The sequence below is a fragment of the Nipponia nippon genome, unplaced genomic scaffold (genome assembly GCF_047370975.1).
Source record: "Nipponia nippon isolate SJK-2023a ecotype South Korea unplaced genomic scaffold, ASM4737097v1 scaffold_11, whole genome shotgun sequence".
NCBI lineage: Eukaryota > Metazoa > Chordata > Aves > Pelecaniformes > Threskiornithidae > Nipponia > Nipponia nippon.
This window is the reverse complement of record NW_028262302.1, coordinates 31702956-31711287: the sequence shown is the minus strand read 5'-3', so window position 1 is coordinate 31711287 and position 8332 is coordinate 31702956. Positions and strand designations below refer to the sequence as shown.

General features: G+C 43.0%; 1 long non-coding RNA gene across 1 annotated transcript; it reads right to left on the bottom strand.

The window, feature by feature from the left end:
- Positions 1-310: 310 nt before the first annotated feature.
- On the bottom strand, positions 311-2591 carry LOC148056954 (uncharacterized). The gene is made up of 3 exons (XR_015702124.1): positions 2452-2591; positions 2048-2122; positions 311-440 (listed from the first exon to the last, which is right to left on the bottom strand). It is a non-coding gene; the product is annotated as an uncharacterized LOC148056954 (long non-coding RNA).
- Between the last annotated feature and the right edge of the window lie 5741 nt (positions 2592-8332).

The window sequence follows — 8332 nt, the reverse complement described above, 5'->3', positions numbered from 1 at the left end:
AGATTTGTTCAATGTACCTAAGTTTTTCTCTTTTCCCACCACCCATCTGGGCTGGTAAGCACCTCCAGAGCAACTGGCACGTGAGGATCAGCGAAGGGTCCTCGCTCCCAGCACCCATGCTCCGGTCGGAGCATTACCTCTGTTTCCATCCCGCAGAGGACACCAGACGTTTGGTGATAAAATTGCCAAAGTCACAAAAGAACAGTGGTAAAACATGATGAGGGTGACGCCACGGAGTATATTTGGAGTATGGCACTGGAAGCGTTTGAGGAACATTGGACAGGTTTTTACAACAAAATTTTACCTGCTCAGAGGATGCTGATCTGCAAAGTCTGCCTGCTCCCCAGCCAAGCCGCAGTTCTGCGGCAGAAGCTGTGCAGGTGTGGCGTGCTGCCCAGCGACCTGGTGGGAAAGCTGCAGACTGGAGAGCATTGGGAGCCCTGTGCAAGATACAATTCCTTGTGCTATGAGATGCAGCTCTTATTTTTCTACTGAGGAGAGAGAAAGCTTCAATAATTGAAAGGTTCCTTAAATCCTTTAACCTTCAAATGCTTCTTCTGGGCTGTAGTGTCGCTGAACTACAGGTCTCCACTTCTCTAATGGGGTAAGAGTCAGAGAAGCTACAGCTGGGAATGGTGCCAGACTGGCCACAATGGGAAAAAAAATCTTTCCATTTTTTTTGCCACATACATAAAATAACCTGCCCCTTCAAATATCTCAGACCGTGAAAGCTTTAAGCGTGTGGACCTTGTGAATGGAGAATTTTTGTATCAGTTTAATGTGTTGCTGAATAACCATTGTGAGATGACTGACTGGAATTCTCTGTAACATATGTAGAAATGTAGAGAGATAAAGCAGCCTTAAAAACATGGGGGAAAACAACAAAAATAAAGTAGTTGAATGAGATTTGCTCATGACAGCTGTTCAGTGCTACACTAACAGCTCACTGCTGTTGATATACGCTTAGGCACATGATTATGTTTCTTCAACCCTACTTCTAAGTTGCAGCAAAAATAACATAAAAGAATACTCATTAGCCACAAAACTCCTTGTTTGCATGCAGATATGTATGGCCATTTGCATATAAATAATCCACTCCTTAGACATTTCTGGGAAGACAGACTTAGTTTTATGGGTGTTTGTGACTACTGCATAGAAAAAGAAATGGTCAGGCTCAAATGCAACAGCTGTCTGGGCTGGAACAGATGTTCAGCAACACCATTTTGCAGCTTGACCAATTCTAGCAATTAAACACAGCATTTGGACCTTAGGAAGATAGAGAAAACTTCAAGTGTTCTGACACTGCATCTCAATATTTTATGCCCTCCTCTTTTCAAAGCCTTATCAGCCAGAAAATATACTTGCAGCGCAAGCTGAAGTCCTTGCACAGGATTGATAAAGTACTTCTTATCTAAGAATTTTCTTTTCAAAAGGAAAACAAGAAGGTTGACTCCTTATTTCTGTAACATCTAAAAAGCAATGCCTGACTTCAGTTTTTCTTTTCTAAAGATTCAAAGAATGTTGATTTCCTATCATATTGATGCAGTAATGACGTATATGATATAGTGATTAACCACTCCTCTAGTCACCATTCACTTCCCTTGTTATGTAGGTTAGGCAGCAAAGAGCTGTGCCTAATTTAGCAAGGATAAATCTATTTATACTTAGTAGCGTTATTTCACTGTTCAGCACCAATTTTTCATAGTAAGTTTCATTTAGTTTTGACTCTTGACCAATGGAGAATTGATACATATGACCATCTTTTAAACACCATTAACCTGATGATGTAACAAACATAAAGAAGCCCATTAATTCAAATATACATAATCAAAAAATCATGCAAACTAAATTAGATATACTGTTAGAGCAAGAGATGCCATCTGTTCAAACTTTCTGAAGGCTAAAGTAACTGAGATTAAGCCAATTTCATAGGCAATAATAAAATTATGCTGCAGAATTACAGGCTCTGTGTCTCACAATTTATTCCCTTTCTCTTAAAAAATTATCCTAAATCATATGAATACAATCACCTTCATCCATACATTACCTGTTCTGCCTTTTTTTTGGCTATTAAATCCAACAACCTTTGTCAGTGAAATGTAGAACAGAAGTCTTGTAGTTGCTGAAACGGCATAGGAAAACGTGTCATTAATTTCCCGACAGCAATAATTTCAAATATTTTATATGCTTTCTTCACATGGTCACCACTTGTTCAATACAAGCAAAATAGACGTTAAATTATACAGCTGACCCTTGCATATAATGTATTGAATACTGCTGTATTTATGGATGCGATGCTATTTTGCACAAATGTTATGAGCCTTAAATAGGTATGCACCCCAGTTGCCCCATCAAACAAAACACTTGGAAAAGTCCTAAGTAAAAAAATTGTTTGCTGTTAAAACAATTTATTGTTTCAAACTTACAAAATGTCACTTGAATAAATCAGACCTGAATGTTGCTCCAAGGGAGGAGAGCAGCTCTGGTTCCTCCAAGATGCCAGGCTGTCAACACGTCTGGGCACGATCCCAAACCTGTGGTCGCATCCACCCTGCCAAGCCCTGTGCCCCGGTGCCCCGACACACGCTGCCAGGCAGGCAGCTCCTGTGGGAGCAAGCACACACAGGACAGTGTTTTTAAACAAAAAGCTGCACCTGGGAGGGCAGCCCTTGCAGCGAGGGAAGGCATTTCAGCTGCACCTGCTTTTTGCAGTAATGGAGGCACTAAACATCCCCACCCTGGTGGGTGTTCAAGCACTCCCATGTTTGAAGCAATATTACCTTTCTGAATTGATTTTGGCAGAAGCTGAGCAGAGGATGCAGAGACTTTGGTGTGCTCTCACGTTCCTGGGCTGATGGTACACTGCTCTTTCTTATCTCCTCACTTGTTAAATCAAAGCACCAGTTAAGTCATAAGGATATCTTCTTAAAAATCCATTTTCTTCTTGGAAATTAAATCACAGATTAGGAGCCTAATCCTCCTCTATTTAATAGCAGGAGAAAGGGCTGGTTCCCTAGTATGGGTCCCCACTCTGGGTTTGGCTAGTACCAGCTAGCGCTGTTCCAGAAACCCTGGGCATGGTTTGGGACAAAAGAAAAGCCCAACAGACAGTGTGGTTGCAGCCGTTCTGTTTTGGAGGGTGAGAGGTTTCATACCAGAGAATGGTCCCAGGACGTTTGGTTTGTGAGTGCAACGACAGGCATTGTGTCCAGAGTTTGCTGTGCATGTTCCCTGAAAACACTGTGATTCCTCAGACTGGTATGGATTTTGCATTTCTGGAGAGGTAACCATTTGTTTAGTCTTAGGAGCAGGCAGCAGCCTTCGATGTCTAGATCTCTAAACACTATAGAAAGCTTGTATGTATGGAGTGAATAGGTCAGAGAGCCCTTGAGTCCAATAAAATAACATACAGGCTTAAAAACATTTATTGCATTGAGTCAGAGTCCCTGTTCTGTTTTAACTGGGTTTAGCGACGATGGCCTCATTTAGAGTAATTTGAATAAAATTCTGCCTTTCTGGAAAAATGACAATGAAGTAATAAAACATGCCACAAAGCAAGGACAGGTTTTAATTAGGAGCCTGAGCTCAGTCTCTGGGCAGGTCAAACTTCCCAGGTGGATGTTCAAATGTATAGAACATTGCTGGTGGGATGCTCCCAGAGCCTGCACACATACACAGCTTCTCACCCCCCTGCTCCTGAACAGTCCCTGATCCAACAGTCCCTGTTGATGGAGACAGAATTTGTCCATGTGCCCACTGCTGCATCCCAGGAACAACGAGGAGTGGGGATCTGCAGTCTGCTGCTCTGGTACATTTACATGTGCCCTTGGCAACAGTCAGGAAAATAAATGGTCTTTCTAAAAGACATTATACCTGCAAAATGACCCTGCTCACAGCCAAAGAGACTGCGGAGATGCTGGGAACAGGAGAAGTGCATCAACAGATGGGATGAAGGCAAAGGGACAGCAAGTGTGGTCCTTTGGGCATCCTCTGCATCCCACAGCGCCTGGGAAACAGCCGGAGGTGGAGCTACCTCCTTCAGATGTTGGCTTTCTCCTTTGCTGAAACTCTCCATTGAAAACTGTGGCTCTGATAGAAGTATTCACTGGGAAATGAGACAGGGCTTGCAGCTGCAATTCCAACCTGAACATTTTCTCCATTTGTGAAAATGAACCAAAGATAAATGTAGAGTTTGTATTCCTTTTGATTTCTTCCCATTTTACTCTGTTCCCATTGGGATTTACATTTCTGCCCAATAACAAGATTCTTCCTTTTTTTCTTTCTTTTTTTTCTTTTATCTAGTCATGGGTTTTTCCTGGTATTGTCTCAGTTTTAATGTCTTCAAAATGAGAAAAAAAATTGGAAATAGAAAAAAATTTATGAGGAAAATCCTTTGAGTTATTTCTTTTATTGAACTTGGGAAAAGAAAGAAAAGGAGAAATCACACTTCAAAAGCTAGAGGAATATCATTCACTTCTGAATCTAGGAAAATTTAAGTAACTTTGAAATGCCTGAACTTCATGAATAGCTGTGTGCATTTCTGTGAGCTACTATGAGACTAATTTAATTTAGATTATTTACCAATGGAGAGCAAGTGGCTTTCACCAGCAGCATATATGATTCTGGAAACTTTCACCAGTTAGTCACTTGTATTACACACTCGGGGATGCAGTAAGCAACAGCATCAGGGAAAGGTCCAACCCTGAACAGGGTGGCCTGATGTCAATGCATGCAAACTCTGAATTCTTCAAAAATGGAAAAAAAATGGGGTTTTTTGACAGAAGCAAGCAGTGAAAGCCATGGTGTTTCCTGCAGCTCCTCGAGACACGTGGCTGGGTCACAAGCTGCTTTCCCCTCCTCGTGGGCTAACCCTGCACAGGGCGCAGCTCTGCCCTGCTGCACCTCCGCAGCACCATTCATAGAGAACGTCACTGAAAAATAGGACATTGGGATTAGACATCAGGATAAGATGACTGAAGAAACTCGCTGGAGAGACTTTTTATTATTGAACTGTTGATTTTAAGAACTTACCACTTAATAAAAATAGCCATGTACATCGGACATGTATTTTTATTAATTTTCTGTAGAAGTTGTTTATGAAAATAGATTACATTTTTCAGGAGTCAGTTGAGCTTAAACATCGAACAGTTCATCCCGTTCCCTCTCTCGGTGTGTTGCAGAACATGGTAGGAACAGGTCTGGTCCCATTCTTTGAAATGTAACTTGTGCAGCTAATCTCTTTCAAAACAACGCGGTTTTGGTGCTAATCAGATCATGTATACTTCCTTCCATAAACACGGGCTAATGACAGCAGAACCAGTGCTAGACTGCTGTAGCCCTCCAGCTGTGCTTGCCCTGCAGACTGCAGCATTCTTAACATGGGAAGCAGCTCCACGCTTTCTCCATCGGTTCCCTTGACTTTGTGACACCAACGTGCCAAAGGAAGAGTTTGAAAAGAAGCCCCAAGGTAGGGATACAGAGCCCATGGGAGGCGGGTGCCGTGCCAGCCTTTGCTGGGGTGATGGTGCAGCAGGGGAGCAGCCTGGTGTGCCAGAGCAAGGCAAGGCATGGGATGGGGACCACCACCAGCAAGGGGCATGGCACCAAATACACACTTGTCAGGGGGAAAAGCTTGACATAAAGCACTAGGGTAATGATGACTTGGTAGGTGAATCATCCCCAAACTGCCAAATATCCACCCACGAGAGGGGGTTCAGTAGCCATTACCCAAAGACGGATAGCATTGAAATACTGTGTTAATAGGCAGCTTGGCGCTGCAAAGCAGTGTGTGACATTTTGAAAGGAACAAAAAGTAGCCACAGAGGAAAAATTATCTTTGCAGATAAGCAGAGCCAAGTGTGCATGCACTGTAAGCTTAAACTCAAGTTGGTTTGGGAAAATCTGCAAGACTGAGACAAATATGAATGGAAGGAAGAGGACGATAAAAACTGTAAGTGAAACTCATGAGAGTGGAACCTGGGCTGGGAAGAGCTGTACCTCACGACATCCAGCCTCTCTTCGCCTGGGGACATTGCTTTTCTTGCTTTTTCTTATCCCTTTTAGTCACTGTGCATATGGTAAGTTGTAGTGTATTAAGTGTTATAAAAGTGTTAAGATTCCCCACCAGGCACTGGGAATGCTATTGTCTCTTTCTCTCTCAGTGAGTGTACCGATACCTCATGTCTCCATCAGATTGGTAAGGGAGGCCAAGAGAAGTACAAGCTTCAATAAAACCTGGGTTCAGGGCACCTTGCCTTAAACCAGCTGACATAAACTCTTATAAACAGCAGTAGTACTGGGTAAGGGCAACTAAATTTAATCTTTTGGGTATGACAGTATCTTTTTTCTCAAACTCTGAAGTGCTGGTGCCTCAGCCCCGGTGACTGACATGTCACAGCTCATGTTCTGATACTGTGACAGACCAAACCGTTGGTTGAGCCCGGTCTCCACTTGCTTTGTTCTTCATGGACCTCTCCTCTAAGACCTTGACTTTAGCTTTTGCATTGGATGAGAAAGTTTGCGTTTTACAATGGCACCTGATTTACATAAATTAAGTTAATTGTAGGCAGAACAAGTAAGCTGGAAAGCACAAGTATACTAAAAAGGAAAGAACTGGAAAGAAGACTTAAGAAAAAAAGTTTTATTTTTGTTTTGTGGCACATTTCGTTTTGTGTTATTTTTTGTTTTCTATATTATTTTGTGTTATAGTTTTACCTCTAATGTCTGATTAATCCATATAGCTCATTCTAAATGAATATATAAAACAATAGACATGTACGACTTCAGTCACGATGGCTACTTCAAAATGCTACGTTCAAACCTAATTAATTTATTCTTGCATGCTTCGGAGTCATCTTTTGCTATTATTCATTTATTTTGAAGCATATATAATCACAAACAGTTTAATCCTCTTTACTGTGTTTCACCTGTAGGCTAAATAGTCACATTACTCAACAGAGAACTCTAAAGAACTTGGTAATTTACTGGTTTGGTAGTGAACCTGCTCTCTGGGATGCAGCTGTATGGGTAACTGACTGCCCAGTTCTCTGGCCAGATTAAAAAAAGGACAACTTTTCTTTCCCATCAACCGCAAGAAAAAGCAAAACCAAAATTCATTAATCAAGTATTTAAGGTTTATTTTTTTCCCTAAAGGAAACACTTCCTTCCCCACTTAAATGTGTTAAACCCAAATTGTATTAAAAAGAAAAAAAAGACAACAAACATTTTTAAAGTGAAAATAGAAACATATACCACTGTAAAAATAAAGCATTTCAATTATCATTTATTTGCTCTTCATTTTTTTCAGTCAAAAGGATCTAACACATTCATTATAATTCCACAAAAGTGATGATTAATCTAAATGTGTTTTCATTCTTTAAATATTTGGCTAACACTGGTTTTGCTCAGCTATACTTTGCAGCAACATTACAATTGCTATCGGAAATTAGATGCCTGGTCTGTTAATGCTTACCTTGCTCTACAGCATGGTGAGTGCTCCTTTGACCCAATTAATTACTCCTTAATGAATGCCTTCTACACATGGGGTTAAATCAAATGCTAATGACAATCAAATGGGAGGGAGGTGATTTTTGGACACTGGTTTGCATGTTTGTCCCTCCAGAAGCTGCCAGCTCGTTGTTTGAGTTGTAGGAGCATTGCACAGACAGGGATCCGTGCACCACGGTTAACTGGAGCTGCAGCTGCCGCGTCCCCCCCAGACCTGAGGAGCATCACAGGCACGCAGCACAATGCTGCGAGTCCCGCCCTGATTGCCAGGGCACCACACAGAGAGCGGGTCCGTGCCCCAGATGCCCCAGCCCGTGTCAGGAGCCAGCAGGCAGAGGCAGCAAACCCACGGGGCAGAGCAGCTCTCCCGCAGACTGCGTGCCGTGGTTACTGCTTCCAGCCTGCTGCTCAGCGGGACGCGGGCTGTCCCTGTCAGCCTGGCTGGGACTGTGAGCCTGGGTGGGCCAAAGAGAGTCTGCTCCTGCCTTTCCATGCTGCTGCTGTCTGGAATTGAGATGTGACACCACGGGGTCAAACAAACCTGCCGGCGGCCGATGTGCAGGGCTGCATCCTGCTTCTGGTGAGACTGCATCCCTCTGCGAGAGCTGCTGCTGCTGTGGGCCTCCCAAAGCCTCCACTCCAAACTCTCAGCACGCCTGCCAGCTGCTTGGCTAAAACCCGGTCTCAGCCTGGAGCCAGACCAGGATGTCCACCCGGCTAAAGCAGAGCTGATCCGCAGTTTGGCCTTTCAGGTTGGGTGTTTTTGAACAAGCCTCAGGGATGGACTGAGGAGCTGAGTGAATTTCCCTCTCCTCCAGGAATACAT